The sequence below is a fragment of the Pelophylax lessonae genome, assembly GCF_965119305.1.
Source record: "Pelophylax lessonae genome assembly, chromosome: 13".
Lineage (NCBI taxonomy): Eukaryota > Metazoa > Chordata > Amphibia > Anura > Ranidae > Pelophylax > Pelophylax lessonae.
Window position 1 is genome coordinate 97,100,332 of NC_138780.1, and position 22,017 is coordinate 97,122,348.

The 22,017-nt window shown below is 46.2% G+C and overlaps 1 pseudogene across 1 annotated transcript in view; it reads right to left on the minus strand.

Annotated features, from left to right (window-relative positions):
- Positions 1-5,916, minus strand: part of LOC309543379 (opsin-5-like) — a 29,184-nt pseudogene extending 23,268 nt beyond the window's left edge. Inside the window, exon 1 of the transcript XR_014226133.1 lies at positions 5,692-5,916. The product of XR_014226133.1 is annotated as an opsin-5-like (transcript). The remainder of the gene's footprint in view (positions 1-5,691) is intronic.
- Between the last annotated feature and the right edge of the window lie 16,101 nt (positions 5,917-22,017).

Below are 22,017 nucleotides of genomic sequence, written 5' to 3' on the forward strand. Positions count from 1 at the left end.
TTCCGTAGGAACTTCGTCTCAGGGAGTGTCTGTGGTCTCAAGGACCAATTTACCATCATGCTTTACAGTCGCTGGGTTTAATGGCCTGGCCATTGAGACCCAAGTACTGAAGGACAGAGGTTTGTCTACTTCAGTCATTCCTACCCTTATTAAAGCAAGGAAAGCGACTTCCAGCAAGGTCTATTATCACACATGGAAGACTTATATTGCGTGGTGCGAATCTTTAGGATTTCCTCCACGTACCTATTCGGTGACTCGAATATTGGCCTTTTTGCAACAAGGGGTTGAGCAGAAGCTAGCCTTGAGCACCATCAAGGGTCAAGTTTCAGCATTAGCAATCTTCTTTCAGAAACCTTTAGCTACCAAGTCCTTGGTGCGGAATTTCATCCAGGGGGTGCGGCACCTGGCTCCTCCAGTCCGCGCGCCCTTACCGCCCTGGAATCTTAATTTGGTTTTGTCGGTTCTACAGAAACCTCCCTTTGAAAACATCAGGGAGATTCCCTTGCTTACTTTATCCCAGAAGGTGGCTATTACTTCTGCTCGCAGGGTGTCAGAACTGGCTGCATTATCATGCCAGTCCCCATACCTCGTGATTCATAGGGATGAGGTAGTACTTCATCCTAAGCCATCTTTTCTTCCTAAGGTGGTTTCAGATTTTCATCTGAATGAAGATATTGTACTACCTTCCTTGTGTCCTCAGCCCAAGCATCATCGGGAACATGCGTTGCATTCCTTAGATGTGGTTCGGGCAATCAGGGTATACCTGAAAGCTACGGAATCATTCCGTAAGACGGATTCACTTTTTGTGATCACGGATGGCCCCAGAAAGGGTTTGCCTGCATCTGCCGCGACCATTGCCAAATGGATTAGACAAACGGTGGTACAGGCTTATTCTATTAAGATAACTGACCAAGAATTCCTCCCCATCCGGATAGACTGGCATCCGTGGTCACTATCGTCCAATATATTGGCAGAAATGACTTTCCCTGGCTGAGCATTGGAGACCGAAGCCACCAAACCAGAGACTCTCTGGTCTGTTTGCTCAATCGTATCTGATTGTCCAGGGATTCCGGATTCCGATTCCATCTGAGAAGAATCTCTTGCTGAAGAATTCGGGTATGGGACTGGGCAAATGGGACTGCTTCGAATGAAGCCACCATCAACCCCAGAACCCTCATGCACGTCCGAAGGGAAGACCAGCTGTTGGACAGTAACAACTGGACTGCTGATTGAATCTTTCGAAGTTTCCCTACCGGAAGGAAAACTCTCGTCCTGACTGTGTCTAGAATTAGACCCAGATATTCGAGCCTCTGGGTGGGAACCAGAAATGACTTTTGCTGGTTCACCAGCCACCCGAATTCCTGTAAAGAAATCATAGTAATTTCTATGTTTTGTAGCAAGGTCTGAGGAGATTCTGCATGAAGCAGAAGATCGTCTAAGTAACCTAGAATCGATATACCTCTTTGGCGCAGAAGTGCCAACATTGGGGCCAACACCTTTGTGAAGACCCGCGGAGCCGTGGCGAGACCGAAAGGTAACGCCACAAACTGATAGTGGTTCTCCTCTACGGAAAAGCGTAGAAAGCGCTGATGTCCTGCGAAAATGGGAATGTGAAGATAGGCGTCCTTGATGTCTATGGACGCTAGGACATCCCCTGGATGCAGGAAGGCTGCTACCGTGCGAATGGACTCCATTCTGAATCTTCTTATGTTGACGAAAGAATTGAGTGCTCTTAAGTCCAGAATTGGACGCACTTAGCCCTCTTTCCTGGGTATTGTAAACAGGTTTGAATAAAACCCTTGAAACCGTTCTGTCCAAGGAACGTGGACTACCACTCCTTGTTGTAGTAAATCTGTGACTGCTCTCCGCAGATCTTCTAAACGATCTGCGGATAGACGGATATTGGAAGGGAAGAATCGCGCCGGTGGGAGAGATCGAAACTCGATCTTGTACCCTGACCTTATGACTTCGCAAACCCATTTGTCCGGGATTCTGGAAAGCCATGGATCCGGGAACCGGCGAAGACGTCCCCCCACCCCAGTTATGGGTGGGGGCGCACCTTCAGGCTTTGGATGGTTTATCTTCGGGTCTGGAGGGGGCGGGCTTTTGCTTGCCCGACCACCGACCCCTGACGCCTCCTGCAGGAGCTTTGGAGGACTTAGTTTTTTCACCCGCTGGACGAAAAAACCTCTTGTGAGCAGAAAAAGAAGGCCCTCGTCTTTGACGAGTTCCTTTACCTTTAAAATTTTGCGGTAAAAAGGTGCTTTTTCCACCGGTGAGATCCTTAATGATCTCATCTAAGTTGGCTCCAAATAGACACTCTCCTGAAAAGGGGATATTAGCCAATGCTTTTTTGGAACCTTGGTCGGCTATCCAACCTTTTAGCCACAGTGTACGCCTGAGAACCACTGCTGAGACTGATGCTCGCGCCATTAATGGAGTGGCGTCTAACGCCGCATCACATACAAACTGTAACCCCTGTATCATTTGTTCCAACAAATCTGATACCGCCTGAGGGACTTCTTCTAAGTCCCGGCGTAACCACTTGGTCCATTCAGTTACAGCCTGCGAAACCAGACCAATAGCAATTATTGGCCTGAAAGCTGATCCAATCAAGGAAAACATGGTGCGAGACATAGCTTCTATCTTGCGATCCACTGGATCTTTAAAAGACGGAGCGTCTTCTAAAGGAATAACCGTGGCTTTATTCAATCTAGCAATAGGTGAATCCACCACAGGTGGTTCTGTCCATTTCTTAATAAGGGTTTCCTCAAACGGATAACGCCTGTCAATGCGTTTGGAAATATTAAAAGTGCGTTTTGGCAGACGCCATTCTTCATCGATTGGATTGCCAAAACATTTGGGCAATGGAAAAACCTTTGCCACTTTGATGCGCTTTTTAGTCCCAAAAGGGATCTCAGTTTCAGCTATTTCTGATGGAATACCCTGTAACCTTAAAGTCTCTTGAACAGATACAATGAGTGCGTTTACCAACGCTTCCTCTCGGGCTATGGCAGATGCCGAAACATCCTCCTCACTGTCTGAAGAGACAGGACCCGAGACACCAATACCAGATGAAGTACCTGCAACTGCAGAAATAGGCTCAGAGTCTGAATCCGAGGTTTCAGATAATAAGGGGTTAGGCGGGGGTCGCTTTCTTGCGCCCTGTCCCTGACAAGCCACTTCCACCCGGGACACAAAAGTTTCCATAATAGCTGACAAAGATTCAATTGTCAATGGGGTGCTGGAGGAACCCGCAGACCCCTCGAGGGGATCCGGAGGAGATACATGAGTGGCAGGGTCCATGTTAATACAGGACACTTTGCCAGCAATAAACAAAAAAACTTTTTTTTTGTGTGTGTCTCCCCCTAGCGCAATAGCGCCCCTCAGAGTACCTGCTTCTCGATCCCAGAGAGAGAGAGAGGGACCCCCAAGGCTCACCAACCGATGCAGTGCAGTTTCCAACAAACTGCAGCCAGCGTCTGTCTTACACAGACTGGAAGGAGCTGTTTGCTTTTTCCCGGGCAGAAGGCGTGGCTCCGCCCCCTGTGTACGCCTTCCGGCGTTCCCAGCCCTCCACGAGGAAGCTGGGCTCACAAAACATGGCCGCCCCCATAGAAGAGACATAAGACTCCAAAAACATGGCGGCCGACGTGACCTGAGGACATATCTGTATTCGGTCTACGGCAAAATGGCGGCGGACCGCCGATATCGTCTTCCCAGCACATCCACCTGCACTCTGGTTCTCCTCTACCTGAGAGGTGACATATGGATCTACAGAGATACACTGCACATAAGGTAGGATTATACCTCCTATGTCTGCTGTAATGTTACAGTCTGCTGGGTAGAGTGTTAGCTCTTGAACCAAGTCCACTTCCCACAAACACATGCTGTATTACAAGGGGGACTTGTAAGTGTCAGATATATACTGACCATATATGGAGGGGCCCATAATATATACTGCCTCATAAATGAGGAAAAAAAGGGAACGTTTTACTCACCATACCGAACCGACAGGCACCCTCTCTTCATAATACCCTCTCCACCGGGGTGGGGGTTTGTGGACGCCTCGACTCTCTGGTCCTGGCGTCCAAGCGAGCTTTAACTCGCAAAGTCAGTCCCTTTACTGGGACTCCGTCGCGGCCGACTCAGCGCACTGGTCTGCACGCGCCTTTTAGGCAGAAACCGGGGTGACCACTGGATCTCACATCCAGCCCGTCGCCCGGCCCCGAATACTTACTTGAATATGTCGCGGCCGACCAAGCGCAATGCCTGGTCTGCACGCGCTCGTAGGCCGGCTGGGGTGACCACAAGTGTCGCCCAGTCCGGCATTTTTGCTTGAAGATCTCACAGGAAAAAAACACTGGAGAAAACTACCTAAAAAATGTCTTTTTCTTAAAGAAAAAAAGTCTTGCCAGGACCAAAAGATCCCAGCAAGGAGCTTAGGTCCTTACTCCTGACTAGACAGAAAAAAACTGATTCCCTGTAGCAGAGAGAGGGAGGATATACCCTCAGGGACTGCCCCCTAGGGTGGAGCCAGAACGTTTTGTCATTCTGCCTAGTCCTACTCCTGCGGAGACAACATAACCCAGCTCTTGAGAATCAAGAAGACTACGTCTGTCAATGAGCGATAGAGAAAATCCTTTTCTCTTAGCTCATTGACAGACGTAGTCCCCGCCCCTCTGTTTTTGAGTTGGGTTGGGTTAAAATCTCTAAAGACTGCTTTTTCACATAACTGATTTGCTGAGGCAGAGAGAGAGAGGATATACCCTCTGGGACTGCCCCTAGGGTGTGGCCAGAGCTTTTTAATTTCCTGTCTAGTCCTGCTCCTGTGGAGGCAACATAACCCGAAGGTGGTGTATCACCGAGGACTACGTCTGTCAATGAGCTAAGAGAAAAGGATTTTAGGTAAGATTTTACAAAAATCCATTTATATATATATATGTACGGTATATATACAGTATGTGCACTGAAGATTTCAGGTAGTGACTGTAGCTTGGAATGTGCAGAAAAATTCCAACCTCCATTAGTCTTTTCCTCTGGAAAATGAATACTGAGAATATATACATAATTAATATAGACTTGCTAGTTGTTACCTAATCCTTCCAATGCCAGCAGAATCTAAAATTATTACATGTATTTATATAGCGCCAACAATTTATGCAGCACTTTATATATATATATATATATATATATATATATATATAATTATACATTCAAATCAGTCATTGCCCTCAAGTTGCTTACAATTTAAGGTCCCTAACTCACATTCATACATACACCCACATACTGGGGCAAGTTTCGACTGGATCTAATTAACCTACCAGCATATCTTTAGAGCGTGGGTGGAAACCGGAGAACCTAGAGAAAACCCATGCAGGCACAGGGACACCATGCAAACTCCAGGCAGGTAGTGCAGTGGTTGGGAAACAAACTGACAACCCTAGTGCTGCCAGGTGGAAGTACTGTGTATATATATCTGTGTATATGTGTGTATATCTGTGTATATATATATCTGTGTATATGTATCTGTGTATATATATTTGTATTTCGGTTTTACCTTCCCAAGCATTAATAAAATAGGGTTACTCTGTTCAAATCCTACACCTCTTTGCTTATAATTTAGTTTTTACCTTTTTTTTTGCAAGAGAGGAAAATAGACCAGTCAAGAAATGATGTTGTATTTCTTACCTAGGAGCAACAGGTAGACACCTATTACTGTCTCCCCATCATTAAAGTCTCAGACACCACTGGAACTGTTGGTCTGCAGGAAGGAGCTGTCTTTCAGGACCACATTCATGATCTTTCTTTGTGCCTTCAGCACTGGTGATTGTGGGTTGCATTCAAGGATTGCAGGAAGAGGTGAGTGCTCTTCTCTACTATCAGTGTCTGATCCCAGTACTGCCGTCCCGACATACAGTTACAGTGACCCGATGCTTACATAAAATGACATTCTAAGCCAAACGTTAATCTTCTGAAAGCTTCTGTGGAATTAACTTTCAGCACAAAGGCTAATCTAACTGTATCTAAAAAGCATAACCCGCTAATGAATGAAGGTAATTTATTCACTAAACCATGGTTCTAGTGAAGTGACCCCCAACAACTCGCTCCCCTGTAAATGAACGTTGCCATTCCTGACAAGGTTCTGAAGTAAACAGATGGAACCTAGATGTTCAAAAAAGTGATAAACCAAACACTGAATATATATATACAAGAACATTCATTTTTTTTCTCAAATATGCCTGTCAAAAATAGTGATCTCCTTTTAATGGCCTTGTACTGCCATAAATCCATAAATATATATACTGTAGGATGATCCATTTTTCACTTTAAATTGGTTGTTAATCTCAGTCATCAAATATGAACAAAGGATATCCCTCTATAGTGGGTACTTGCCTCAGTTAACCACTTGCCGACTGCGCACAGTATATTTACTGCGGCAGTCGGCCCCGGCCAGGCAGAGTGACGTAGATCTACGTCACTCGCCTGTCACACCTTCTATAGCCAATAGCGGGCGAGCGCGCGCCCGCCTCGGCTCGTTCACGGAGGAGTGCGGGAGTGTGACTGGCGGACCTGATGTCCGCCGGTCACACTACGATCGCTGGTACAGCGGGAGAAAGACAGAGCGGCTTATGTAAACAAGCCGCCTGTCTGTTCTCCCTGTGTAAAAATGAAGATCAGACTGTTCTACTATGTAGAACCGTTGATCTTTGTTTTTACACCAATAGCAATGTCCCACTACAGTTAGAAGCACGCCCCTAGGACACACTTAACCCCTCCCTGTCCAATACTGTTAACCCCTTCCCTGCCAGTGTCATTTTTGCAGTAACAGTGCATATATATAGCACTGATTACTGCAGTAATGTCACTGGTACCCCCAAAAGTGTCAAAAATGTCAGTCAAGGGTCCGATCTGTCCGCCGCAATGTCGCAGTACCGCAAAAAAAATCGCAGATCGCCGCCATTACTCGTTAAAAAAAACCACCAAAAATCTTTCCCTTTGTTAGTAAACGTGATAACTTTTGCGCAAACCAATCAAAATAAGCTTTTTGCGATTTTTTTTTTACCAAACATAGGTAGCGTAAAACAAATTGGCCGAAAATGTTAAAAATTTTTGATTTTTACATTTTTTTTGGGGGAATTTCATATAAAAAAAAGTGAAAAATATTGTTATTTTTGCAAAAATTGCGCTCTTTTTTTGTCTAAAGCGCGTGATCAAAAAATCGCACAGGTGATCAAATACCACCAAAAGAAAGCTCTGTTTGTGGGAAAAAAAGGACGTGAAATTCGTTTAGGTACAGCGTCGCACGACCGCGCAATTGTCCGTTAAAATCACGCAGTAAAAAATCGCAAATAAACCCCCTGGTCTTTTAGCAGGAAAATCCTCCGGTGGTAAAGTGGTTAAGAGCCCTAAGTGTAATTTCTGTCTGCCGCTTCATTCTTCTCCTATCAGCATGAATCACTTCTGTCAAGTTTTTCTGACACCATGAGAAAAAAGGTGACAGGAGGGATCTCCAGCTGATAGACAGCCTTAGCTCTGTTCCTATGTGCTGTATGAAGGGGGTGTGTCCCTTCCCCCAATCATCAATCAGAGCTCTTTTCAATGAGCTTTGCAGGGTGTAATTTCAGCTCTCCGTCCCCCTTTTTTTCTGAAATCTCAGACCAGTTTTATAAATTCTATACTGTATAACTATAAAAAATTGCACAGACTGCATGGGCTGATCATTATTTATATTTATAGGCATATGCAGGTAACCTATTGACTAGAATATTCCTTCATTGTACCCATTATAATACATTTACATGTGTTTACACCTGTTTTCATGTAAAAAGCACAAATATAGTTCTCCGGGAACACGATTTACGAATATTGAAAACTAACAACACCTTAGTTTATCAAACATCCAAGTATATCAAAGCCAACGCTGTATTTTTTATTTTGGATAGTAAAAACCACTGTGTTTTTTTAATATCTGTGTCTCAGAGAGATTTTCTTCACTTCCTTTTTGTAGACGTAATGGAATGTAACGGGGAACTCTTAGACAGTTGTCAGAGGAACTATTGTCCCCATTGGAACATCTCTGCTTTATTCCTGTTCTGGTGGAAACCTAAAATTTGGATTTACCCTCACGTTCATTCCCCATGACATTTGTGATATGGAAATTTCAAGACAGCAAGAAGCAAGACATGAAGACTCACTCTATCCAAATCTTAAGAAAATGTGTTATTTAATTTACTTTAAAGCTTTTATGAGATTTTACTGAATGGGTTCACATCTAATACATATATCTATGTAGTAGATGATTTGTTTCATTACGAATCTTATGCTTGCGTTTGGACATTTTATGTAACTAACAAGAGGCAGAAATACTGACTATATTAATGACACTATCTACATGGAGTTTGAATGTTCATTTTGTGCTTTTATGAGTTTCTTCCACGTATTCCGGTTTTCTCCCACACTGCAAAGACTAGCTGGTAGATTCATTGGCTCCTTTGTAAATTTGTGCTTCCATACAGAATAGAAAAAAATTCTAACTTCAAAAGTACCAGAGGGGACAGCAGTTTTCTGTTAAAGAAGATGCTCATTTATTAACAAAAACAAAATAAAAAAGATATATGAATCCATTGGCGAACCTTAACTACCATACAAATTTTCAACATAAAATATATAAAATGAATTGTAAAAACAACCAGCTCCAAAGAGAGAGAAATGCTCAACACCAACGACACCCTGATAAGCTCCCTTGGCACGTTACTTGGATAGTTGGAATGATAAACTACAAAATTATATAAGAAAAGCCCAATTAGGAATGCAATATTCATAACAAACAGATTACATAAATAATTTATTATTTATGTAATTTAGGTTTGCTGCACATATGTGGTAGATAAGCATGTGATATGTCCAAAATGCTTATGTACTATCTTTTTGGGACTGATTGTTTTCATGATCCAATTTTTATTCAATGTTGAAAATGTATATGGTAATTTAGACTCCATGATGGATCCATATACATGTTTTTTTTTTTTTCTTTGTTAATAAATGAACATCAATTTTAACAGAAAACTGTTGTCCCCTATGGTACCTTTAAAGTCTGCATGTTTCTGTTTGAATGTGGTACCATGTTAGCCCTTATTTAATTTGTAAGTTGGCCTGTGTATGAACACATATGAGGTAGGAACTAAGATTGTAAGCTCCTTAAGGTAAGGGACTAATGTGAAAGTATTAAGAGTCTTCTATTGCAGGGTGCTGTATTAGAATCTTCTATGAAACAACCACATTGGTGGCTTTCCAGTAGGTATGGAAGTACAAGATCCCCTAGAACAGTGTTTTAACCTTTTTTCAACCAAGGCACCCTTTAAAATCTGGCAGAATCTCGAGGCACACCAACCAAAAATGTTGAACTTACGTATCCATTTGCTTCTGCGCACGAGCACGGAGAGATATATTTACGTATTGCGGTCTTGAAGTGGGAAAAAAAAAAACCTACGTAACACTTTTTACAATTAGGGCACTTTCACATTGACTCACTGCACTTTGGACGCAGAGCAGGTGAAGTGCAGGATACCTGTGGTTTTCATGTGTGTTACCTGCAGTTTCTCATAAACTTCTATTATGTCCTACATTTTTAGTGCATTTTTTGAAAGCACACCAAAAATGAGGAACATAATACTAGCCTTTGGGAAACCGCATGTAACGCACATGAAAACCACAGGTATCCTGCACTACACCTGCTCTGCGGCCAAACTGCAGCAGATGTGCAAGTGGAAAACAATAAAAAGAAAAAAATGTTCAAGCATAATACAATATAAAAGAATTACAGTTACCACTATCAGTAATATAACACAGTAATTAAAATAAACATATTTTTTTATCTTTATCTTGTTTATATATATATACCCACATATATTTATATTACAAGCTAAGCAATCACCAGTCAAAGGTTAAAAATCCTGTACCTCACGAAGCTCAAATCCAGTCACTTCACTCTGGTTTTTCTCCCCTCTTCACGCTCAGCTTTGCCTCCCCTGGGAAAAAGCCATTTTGGCGTAGCCTCCAATGCATCCCTATGGGGCAGCCATTTTCCCGGGGTCTGGCTTATAGTCCAGCCCTCTCCAGCAGCACTTCCTTTCCATCAGCAGCAAGGACACTGGTAGCAACGCTCTGCGGGCTCTGCAGGTTATCACTCTCAATTTCCCTCTGTATATCACTTCTGGCTCAGTTTCTTTTCTCCTTTGGCGGTCTTTCAACACTGTAGCAGTAGCGGTGGGCTGCGCACAGCGTTCTTAAAGGGGACAGTACATCGTTTTTGCACTGTAGTTTGTTCTGATAACTTGAGCCATGGATTCTCAGGAAAGCAAGTTTCCTCCAGCTTTAGTGGGGGGCCCCAGTTCTCCTGTGGCTCCGCTGCGACCCGATCTGGCTGCTGTGGCAAATATGGAAATGCTGATGTCTGAACGGGCTGCGAGAAAGAGTCCCAGGTTGTCTCTCTCTTCTGATTCAGATGGGGATATGGCTGCTGCTGCGAGCCTGCCCTTTTCAGGGTCCCGCTCATCCTTGGACCCCCTGGGGTCTGAGGGGGAGGCTGAGATGGAGGGGATTGATGCCTCCTCCCCGGGGTCGCCTGTAGAACGGGCGACCATGGATGAGTTGATTGTGTCTGTAAAGGACACCTTACATTTAGAGGATGAGCCCTGTCCTCCGGGCGTTGTGTCCTCGTTTGGGACGCACAGGATCCGCAAGTCTGCACAGGTTTTTCCCTGCCCAGAGGAATTCCATGATATTGTTCATGAAAAGTGGCGCACGTTAAAACGTCCATTTCTGGTACCTAGTCGGTTCGCATTGCTTTATCCTTTTGCACCGGCTACGGAATCACGATGGTGTGTGCCTCCACAGGTAGATCACACTGTGGCCCTGTTGAACATGGCTACCTTAGTTCCTACTGAGGATCCCCCGGCTTTCCGGGATTCCACGGACCGGCGGTTGGAGTTTCTTGCTCGCCAGTCCTATACGGTGGCGGGTTCGTTGCTCAAACCCGTTTTCGTGTCCGTTCTGGTGGCTCAGGCGGTGACTGATTGGACTAAGGTGCTTAGGAGCAATCTCGTGTCTGATGGTGTTCCGCCTGCATGGCTGGATATGGTGGATCAGATCCACCAAGGAGTCAGGTACTTGTGTGATGCAGCCTTGGCTGAGGCCCCCTTAGTGGCTCGCCTCTCTAGTGTCGCGGTGCTTATCCGGCGACTGATTTGGCTGAAGAGCTGGTCGGCCGACCAGTCCTCAAGGAAATCTGTTGCTGATTTTCCCTATACTGGCTCTCGCCTTTTTGGCGAGGCATTGGACGCCCTGGTGAAAGGCTTCACGGGGGGCAAGAGCACTATGCTGCCCCAGAACCTGAAGAACAAGTCTTTTCAAAGCAAGCGGGGTTCTGCGCCTAGATCCTGCCAAGGGTCCGTTCGTGCCTTTCGGAACCAATCTAAGGGCAAGCCCTTCAAGGCCCAGGGCACCCGGAAGAAGCTCTGGGCGGGTAAGCAGGAGTCCGGCAATGCCGGCTCGGCGGGTCAATCCGCCTCTGCCTGAAGGGGTGCCCTCACCCATTTCAGGGGTGGGGGGACGATTGCGTGGTTTCCTCCAACCCTGGCTGCTCCGGATATCGGACAGGTGGGTTCAGGACATCGTTCGATCAGTTTTCAAGATCGAATTCCTTTCCCGGCCGGCGGACAGATTCTCTCCCTCCAATCTCCATCTGCTTCCGGGGCGTCTGCAGGACTTGCTTGCTCAGGGGGTGTTTGTCCCGGTGCCTCATCGGGACAGTTTTCGGGGGTTTTATTCTAATCTGTTCTCTGTGCCCGGGACGGAGGGCAAAGTACATCCTATTCTGGACCTGAAAGCACTGAACCGCTTTGTGCGTGTTCGGAAGTTGCGAATGGAGTCTCTCCGTTTGGTGGTGGCCTCTTTGAGTCCAGGAGTATTCCTGGCTTCGGTAGATCTGAAGGATGCGTACCTGCACATCCCCACCTTCGAGGGTCATCAGCGGTACCTTCGGTTTGCTTTCGCAGAGGACCACTGCCACTTTGTGGCGTTACCCTTCGGTCTCGCTTCGGCACCAAGGGTGTTTGCCAAAGTGTTTGTGCCGGTTCTGGGCCTGCTGAGGGCCCAGGGCATTGCGGTCCTGGGTACCTGGACGATCTGCTTCTGAGATCACATGCCAGCCAGGACCTTGTGCGCGATCTGTCCGTCAGGGTACAGGCGCTCCGGGAGTTCGGATGGACCATCACCGTTCAAACTTCGGTGTTGTCTCCGTCGCTTCGCCTTCCCTACCTGGGAATGGTTCTGGGCTCTGCTCAGGCAACGGTGTTCTTGCCGGAGGACAAGCTCCGGACTTTGCGAGACGAGCTAAGGTCCCTCAGGGACAACCCGTCCTCATCGCTCAGGACCAGGGCCTGGGGTTGGTGGTATCGGCCTTCGAGGCGATACCCTTTGATCGGTTCCATGCGCAGGCTCTCCAAGCGGAGATCCTGGACAGGTGGGACAGACTGTCTCAGTCCTTGGATCTGGATGTCTCCTTGAGTCGTCAGACCAGATGGACTCTTCTGTGGTGGCTCCAGTCCCCATCGGTGGTGGAAGCAAAGTCCTTCCGTCCGTTGGTGTGGACGGTGGTTACCACGGACGCCAGCCTGTCGGGCTGGGGTGAAGTCCTGGGCACACTGTCTGCCCAGGGCACTTGGTCGGTGGAGGGGTCCTCCATCCCGATATGTGTACTGGAGTTACGAGCGATCAAACTCTGTCTATTCCAGTGGTCGGACCGTCTCCGGGGTCTGCCTGTCCACGTACAGACGGACAATACTACCGCGGTGGCTTACCTCAACCACCAGGGAGGCACATCTGCTGTTCAGATGTTGTGTGTGAGGTGGGGATCCATGGACGTGGATCTTTTCGTATCCCGGCTGTATCAAACGGTGGAAAGGTTCGTGGCAGGAATGCGCGATTCGTTGGCGGACGCCTCGGATGCGTTGGTGGCCCCTTGGCATCAGTATCGTCTGATGTACACCTTTTCTCCGGTTCAGTTACTATCCCAGTTCCTCCGCAGATTGGTCTCGCAACCGCACATGGTGATTCTGGTGGCTCCGGACTGGCCTCGCCGGTCCTAGTACGCCGACGTTGTTCACCTGGCAGTGGCGCCTCCTTGGCATCTGCCTCTGCGGGAAGATCTCCTGTCTCTAGGTCCGATCTTCCATCCTGCTTTACAGTCGCTGGCTTTAACGGCCTGGCTGTTGAGACCCATGTCTTGAAGGACAAGGGTCTCTCCAGTGAGGTTATCCCTACCCTGATCAAGGCTAGGAACTCCTCTGCGGGTAAGATCTATTACCGTACCTGGAAAGTCTATTTCGCCTGGTGTGAGTCCAGGGGGTTCTCCCCTCGTTCTTACTCGGTGTCGAGAGTGTTGGCTTTCCTCCAGTCTGTAGTGGATCAGCGCCTGGCGCTGGCCACGATAAAGGGCCAGGTGTCTGCACTGGCTGTCCTTTTCCAACGCCCTGTGGCGTCTCATTCCTTGGTGCGCACCTTCATTCAAGGTGTGCGACATTTGGCTCCTCCCAGGAAGGAGCCTTTACCTCCATGGGACTTGAAATTGGTTCTGTCCGTGTTACAGCGTGCTCCCTTTGAAAACATCAGGGAGATATTGTTGCCTCTGCTGTCGAAAAAGGTTGCTTTTCTGGTGGCGCTCGCAGAGTGTCGGAGCTGGCGGCGTTGTCTTGCCGCTCCCCTTACTTGATAATTCACAAGGATAAGGTGGTTTTGCGACCACCCCCATCCTTCCTTCCCAAGGTGATCTCTGAATTCCACCTTAATGAGGACATTGTCCTGCCTTCGCTTTGTACGAAGCCTAAACATCCAAAGGAGATTGCCTTACATTTCTTGGATGTTGTCAGGGCGATCAGGGTTTACCTGTCGTCTACGGAATCCTTTCGGAAGACGGATTCCCTATTTGTCCTTCCTGAGGGATCTCGAAAGGGCATGGCTGCGTCCGCAGCAACTATTGCCAAATGGATCAGACAGACCATTGAGCAGGCTTATGCCTTGAAGGAACGGGTTCCGCCCCTTCCCTGTTAGGGCGCACTCTACCAGGTCTTTGAGTGCATCCTGGGCCTATTGGCATCGGGCCTTGGTGGCCTAGGTGTGCAAGGCGGCGACTTAGTCGTCGGTGCACACCTTTTCCAAATTCTACAAAGTAGATGTTCTGGCATCAGCTGATGCTTCTTTTGGCCGCAAAGTTCTCAGTGCGGCAGTGCCATGATGGACCCTTGAATTTTTTTCTGGGTCCCTGGCTGTTGGCATTTGCTTTCCTGGGCTGTTGCTCCTGTTGAGCATTGTTTTTTCTGTTGCCCAGTTGGTTCTCTTACGGTGCATGTAAGATTCCTTTCTCTGATGTGGGTACTGCGTTGCCTTTTCTACAGTTGCGTCTCCCACCCCTCATGTCTATACTGCTTTGGGACATCCCAATAGTTATGACTTAGAGGTGGCGGCGACTGTCGGAGGACGTAAGAGAAAATTTAATTTTTGTAAAATCTTACCTGTAAAATTCCTTTCTCTGAGCCCTCCGACAGTCGCCGCCCCTGCCCCTCTTTTGGGGTTCTTATTACCTACTGCTATGCTACCAAACTGAGTTGGGAGTGGTGATGCAGGGGGGGTATTGACCAGATGGGACAGCCCCCATGGGTGTGTATATGCTAATGCCTTTTGTCTTTGGACTAAGTCTATATGCCTAGCTATTCCTGCGGATGGGAAGACAATACCCAATAGTGATGACTTAGAGGTGGCGGCGACTGTCTCATCTGTCCATAGGATGTTGTTTCCGAACTGTGAAGGCTTTTTTAGATGTTGTTTGGCAAACTCTAATCCGGCCTTCCTGTTTTTGAGGCTCACCAATGGTTTACATCTTATGGTGAACACTCTGTATTGTATTCACTCTGGTGAAGTCTTCTCTTGATTGTTGACTTTGACACACATACACCTACCTCCTGGAGGGTGTTCTTGATCTGGCCAACTGTTGTGAAGGGTGTTTTTTTCACCAGGGAAAGAATTCTTCGGTCATCCACCACAGTTGTTTTCCGTGGTCTTCTGGGTCTTTTGGTGTTGCTGAGCTCAACTGTGTGTTCTTTCTTTTTAAGGATGTTCCAAACAGTTGATTTGACCACACCTAATGTTTTTGCTATCTCTCTGATGGGTTTGTTTTGTTTTTTCAGCCTAATGATGGCTTGCTTCACTGATAGTGACAGCTCTTTGGATCTCATATTGAGCGTTGACAGCAACAGATTCCAAATGCAAATAGCACACTTGAAATTAACTTTGGACCTTTTATCTGCTAAATGGGATAATGAAGCAATAACACACACCTGGTCATGGAACAACTGAGCAGCCAATTGTCCCATTACTTTTGGTCCCTTAAAAAGTGGGAGGCACATCTACATTCATTCCTACATCTTTCATCTGATTTGGATGTAAATACCCTCAAATTAAAAGCTGAAAGTCTGCAGTTAAAGCACATCTTGTTTGCTTCATTTCAAATCCATTGTGGTGGTATATAGAGCCAAAAAGATTAGAATTGTGTCAATGTCCCAATATTTATGGACCTGACTGCATGAGATGAAAAAGAAATGGCAAAAAAAAACATTTCAAACTTTTTATATAAAAGTGTGGGCACAAGGAGTTAAAAGACTTTACAGACTGGATTTTATTTATGTTATAAAATTATTTTTAAATCTTGTATGAGGGTTTTGTAGATTTTATGTACTAAAAAAAGCTAACATATAATATGTGTATGTAGGCTGCCTCAAATACTTCTGTCTCTTCATGTAATCCCAGACATACCTGATGATGTTGAGACAGAGCTCTGTGGGGGCCAGACCATCACTTCCAGGACTCCTTGTTCTTCTTAATGACATTGGCTGTATGTATGGGGTCATTGTCCTGCTGCAGAATACATTTGGGGTCAGTAACACACCTCTCTGATGGTATGGCATGACGGGTAAGTATCTGGCACATAGCTTGTGGAATTTGGGAAGTAGATGAAATGATTCTTCAGAATTTCCAACGGAGCTATGTGCCAGAAAGAGACATTGAAATCGTCGCTGTCGTCACTTTCTGTACCTGATGATGAATTTTCCCAACTAATCGCTATCGCTCAGTTCTTCAAGTAACTCAGTTTCGCTGTCGCTGTTTCCAGTTCATCTAAAAGGGCTTTTGCACAAAAAGAACGCTTTTTGGACGCCATGGTCATTCAAAAATTTCCAGGCACAAAGCACTGGAAAAGCACAGGCAGGGTACTGGAAAAGTCACCAGGTGCAATCCTGTGTTGAAATGGCATGATACAGTGTAATCCGTTAGGATCACAGCTTTGTATCATGTCATTTGTGAATTTACACTTTTGAATTTTCCGGCGGTTCCACCCCCCTGCGTCGCAACACTCGCAGGGAAGGGACCCGGAAGGCAAGTGCCAGCAATAGGCCGTGCACAGAGCGGGGAGAGAGTGTGAGGACGGTGGGGAGGATGAGGGGGGGGGGGAACGCAGGGAAGGGGAGTAACATTCTGGGGTAATCCCGGTAATCTCGGGGTTACCGCTTTTTGTACTGAAAGTTAACCCTGAGCCACACTTGGGAATACCACCAGGGAGGTTAATTGAATTACTGAAATAAATTAACTTTTTGATGATAGTCACATTTTTTTAAATGCACCTGTACTATGTTCACAGGAACAATATTATTGACAAAAAAAGGGAGAGAGATACCTGCGCTCAGAATCTAAAAAAACAGCAAAGAAAAGGTAACAATAAAGGCAGCCAGCTAAATAGGCAGATTATAATCCTAATAACAACAATAAAAGAAATGGAAGCAGCGCCAGTAATCAATACACATATAAAAATATATGCATATAAATAATGATCCTTAAATCAAAAGGCAAAAAAAGTCCCAAAGTCCTTAAAAAGGAGAAGAAGGGGAGACCAGTCCAAACCATCCAAGCACCGGTGTACACAGTAGGAAACAGATGGAATCACCCAATAGTGACAGCCAACCCGCTTACCAGAAAATCTGACCCTCCTGCTAGAGTGGTCAGACAAAGCCAAGAAAATCAAGGTAGCCAGTGTATAAGGAGAATCCCTCTCATGTCTTCCAACCAGATCTGGCTCCCAGGCTCTTTAACGGGGGACAAATGCAGATGGGACCAAGCCTGAAGCTCTCTTGTTCTCGAGTAGCAATGAAACCACCTCAGAATGATAAAGCAGGCCAATGGTGTAGTATGTACAAATAGGCAGATTTATTGAAACAGTATTGCACTTACATGTAACCAACAAAAGAAAGCATATATGCAGAGTTAAAAACCGCGGTATGGAGAGCGTGCTGAACATTCGAGTGCCCGGTCCGCGGGAGAGTCAGACTTTCTGGTAAGCAGTTTGGCTGTCACTATTGGGTGATTCCATCTTTTTCCTACTGTGTACACCAGTGCTTGGATGGTTTGGACTGGTCTCCCCTTCTTCTCCTTTTTAAGGACTTTGGAAATTTTTTGCCTTTTGATTTAAGGATCATTATTTATGTGCACATATTTTTATATGTGTATTCATTACTGGCGCTGCTTCCATTTGTTTTACAATTTTATTGACGTTTTTGCTTAATTTCCCATAAAAATAAATCAGATTTATTTGACAGCGTTGGTCTTTTGTGAATCCATGCGGTCTATTGCTTAACAAAATCTCCCATGTTGTTAAGATCTAAAGATCTTTAAGGCAATAATGATCATTTCCGGTAATGTTGAATTTGTACCATATTGTGTTCGTTGCTCCTATCTCGCTGGATAAACAGTCCAGAGCTGGATTCAACTTCATGTGCTTGATTAGGAAACATACAAAATATGTAAGAGGAGTGTATTTCTGCATTCTGCTTGGTATTCCATTGGTGAGAAGTGACAAGCAGATGTTGGTTTGCAATTTACCTGTAAAGTCTGTTCATCTTAAAATCATTCCTTTGAGCAGTCATCGGCAGTGTTTTGATATCACAGATTATTTATTTTACCACCATACAGTATATCTATTTTATGGTGTTGTCCAGAAGCCAAACAAGACTCTCTGTAAACCATTTTTATACATTAAGATGAAAAAGACAAAATGATTTAAGTTCACCCATTAAAGCTGAACTCCAAGCAAGCAGCTAAAACACAGCTGAAATACATACGTAAACTGTTTCTCCTGCCAAAAGATCTGTAGTTGTGGCTATCCAGTCTTGTGATCCAATCAACCTGCCAAACAGCACATCCAGTTTACTGGCCTCAATTTTCTCTAATACAGTAAAGGTACAATGTCAAGATAGACATATAGGAGATATTATTGCTGACACTCTGAAGGTGCAGACTCCAGAGCTGGCATACTTATTACTTCCTTCACTACCTAGTTGGTCGCTGACCAAAAGAAAAGCATATCAGGGATCCCAACACCTGGTATGCACATGCTTGTTTCAGAATACTCAATTATGCAATAGTGAACCAAGGAATAAACATGACAACCCTGGAATATGGACCAGACATTCAAAAACAAGCCAACAATGTCAGCCTTCATATTTATAACCTGATGGGTTATTTTTAAGCACTATGGTTTTCTCACTTACCCACCCCCAGCCTGCTGCTTGGACAATGAAGCACAACACTACTCCAGTGGGTTAATTGCTTCGCCATCTCCTGCCATCAAGCACCTTGTGTTATAATAACACCACTGTGCAATTTTGTAGAGGCTTCTTGCCCCAGAGTGCTGGTACTTCCCATACTTGCTGTTTAAGGTGTATATCAAGACAAACTCAAGTACTTCAATTAGTTCTATTAAAACACTAGTACGTTGAATGATTTATTTTAAATGTCCACCTGGATTAAATGGCAACCCATTATGATATTTTCTTGTGGATATATTAACACGCATATTTAGTTCTAGACTTGTGTCTAGGGTTTACCTTCTACCAGCATCCATGATTTTACATGGAACACATTACTGAATGTAATAAACCCAGCATGTGGGAAGAGGTTAACCAGGTAAGAAATAAGTATTTGTTAATATGTGGGGGAAACAGATGTCAGGAGCAGTTATATACAATACCTGGAATTGGCAGCTATATTCTTTTTCCAAAGCCTAATAATCTTCAGCTGTACAACATGAAATAGCTTCACATTCTCCTGCAATAGCTAGTGATTTATGTTATTGTAAGCAAATTCGGTAGTGGCACATTGCCAAGATGAGGCCATCCACAAACAACACACTTTTTTGGAAAAATAGAGTTTTTGAAAGAACTTACCGTAAAACTCTTTTCTCTGAGTCCTCTAACAGTCGCAGCCGTTCAGATGTCCTTCACCATTGGGTAATGACGCCCTCTGCAGGAGCAGGCTAGCCACTCAGTGCTGCTCTTCAGTCTCGTAGCAAGTAGTACAGGAAGACAATCAACCCCAAAATAGAGGGGCGGGGCTGCGACTGTCAGAGGAAAAGAGTTTTACGGTAAGTTCTTACAAAAACTCTATTTTTGCTTACGTCCTCTGAGAGTCGCAGCCCGTTCAGGTGTCCTTCACCATTGGGATGTCCCAAAGCCGTGCAGGTGTGAGGGGTGGGAAAGACGCAACCAAAGAACGGCCACGTGTCAAGAAGGCCAGAGAAAAAACTGAGCCAACAGGGAAACAGAATCTCAACAGGAGCCAACCCAGAACAAAATCCACCCTAAGAAGAGACAGAACAACACGTCTCTTCAACAAACTGCTGCGCTCAAAACTTTGTGGCCAAAGGAAGCATCCGAGGATGCCATCACGTCAATCTTGTAGAATTTTGTGAAAGTGTGCACAAGACGACCAGGTCTCTGCTTTGCAAACCTGAGCCACAGAAGCCTGATGGTGAAAAGCCCAAGAGGCACTCACAGCTCTAGTAGAATGTGCCCTCACAGGGAAAGGAGGCAGCTGCCCCTTTTGTAAATAGGCCTGACTAATAGTCGGTCTGATCCATTTGGAAATGGTTGCAGCAGACGCAGCCGAACCCTTTCCGAGGTCCCTCAGGAAGGACAAACAGGGAATCAGACTTATGCAAAGACTCCGTGGCCGACAGGTAAACCCTGATCGCCCAGACCACATCCAATGAATGCAAGGCAAATTCCATGGGATGCTTGGGCTTCGCGCAAAGCGAAGGCAATACAATATCCTCGTTGAGGTGGAAATCTGACACCACCTCGGGGAGAAAAGACTGATTAGGTCGCAGGACCACTTTATCCCGATGAACCACCAGATAAGGCGAATGGCAGGACAGAGCCGCCAGTTCAGACACACTGCGAGCAGAAGTGATAGCCACCAGGCAGAGAGATTTCTCTGATGTTATCAAAGGGGGGCCGTTGCAAAACGGACAAGCCCAAATTCAGGTCCCATGGAGGCAAAGGAGCCCTCCGCTATGGAGCCAGACGATGGAGTCGTCAAGGGACGCTGGAAGAAAACAGCCAAGGCTGACAACTGACCTTTGATCGTGCCCAGCACCAAATGCTGGTCCACACGTTCCTGCAGGAAGGCCAAAATCCTCGCCATCAAAAAGGAGCGAGGATGAAACCCTCGTGACTCACACCAGGCAATATACGCCTTCCAGGTATGATGGTAAATCTTCCTGGAGGTAGCCTTCCGAGCCTTTAGCAAGGTAGGAATGACAGTATCTGAGAGACCCCCTGTCTCTCAACACCTGGCTTTCAACAGGCACGCCGTTAAAGCCAGAGACTGTAAAGCAGGATGGAAGATCGGCCCTGGCCGTAAGCCGCCATGGAGGCTCGATGATCATCTGCACGAGGTCCGCGTACCAAGACCGACGAGGCTAGTCTGGAGCCATCAGAAATACCTGCACCTGTTCTGACACCAACCTGCGAAGGAACCTGGATAACAGTTGAATCGGAGGGAAGGCATAAATCAGCCGATACCGGTGCCAGGGCAGCACCAACGCATCTGTGGTGTACGCCAGAGGATTTCTGGCCAATGCCACGAACTTTCCCACCTTTTTGTTGAGAAGGGACACGAACAGATCCATGTCCGGAGTCCCCCACCGGGTACACAGGACGCAAAATACCTCTGGATGCAGGGACCCCCCTGATCCAAGGACTGACGACTTAGATAGTCCGCCTGCCAGTTTTCCACTCCCGGAATGTGAACAGCAGAAAATCGCTGGAACGTGTGCCTCGGCCCAACACAGGATCTCAACCACCTCCTTGCCCGCCCGAGCACTCTTGGTGCCCCCTTGGTGATTGATGTAAGCCACAGCCATGGCATTGTCCGTCTGAACATGAACCAGGCGACCGTGCAGCCGATTTGACCAATGTAACAAGCATAGTTTGATTGCTTGGAGCTCCAAGACATTTATCGGCAAGGAGGATTCTTCCGCCGACCACGTGCCCTGGGCACACAGGGTGTCAAGAACCTCACCCCAGCCAGTCAGGCTAGCATCCGTGGTGATTACCGTCCACAACAGAGGCAGAAAGAACTTGCCCTGGGTCAGAGTGGGTGACAGGAGCCACCACGAAAGTTCCGTCCTCGTGAGGTGGCTCAATCATATCCTCCTGTCCAACGACTGAGGATCCATGTTCCACTTGGCAGAATCTCTGCTTGCAGAGTTCTCGTGTGGAACTGAGCAAACGGTATGGCTTCGAAGGCCGAGACCATCAGCCCCAGGGACCTCATGCAGGCCCATAGAGAGGAGAGATCGCTGACCCTGAGGGAAATGATCTCGCCCTGTAAAGTCCGAAGTTTGTCCTCCGGGAGAAAAACTTTTGCCTGAGTGGAGTCCAGGACCATCTCCAGGTAACACAGGCGGACTGACGGGGTGAGTGCTGACTTCTGGAAATTCATAGTCCACCCGAACTCCTGGAGCATCTGAACCATGACCGTCAGATCACTTGACAGAGTGGCACACGAGCTCGCCCTCAAAAGGAGGTCGTCCAGATAACCAAGGACCGCAATCCCCCTTTTGCATAGCAA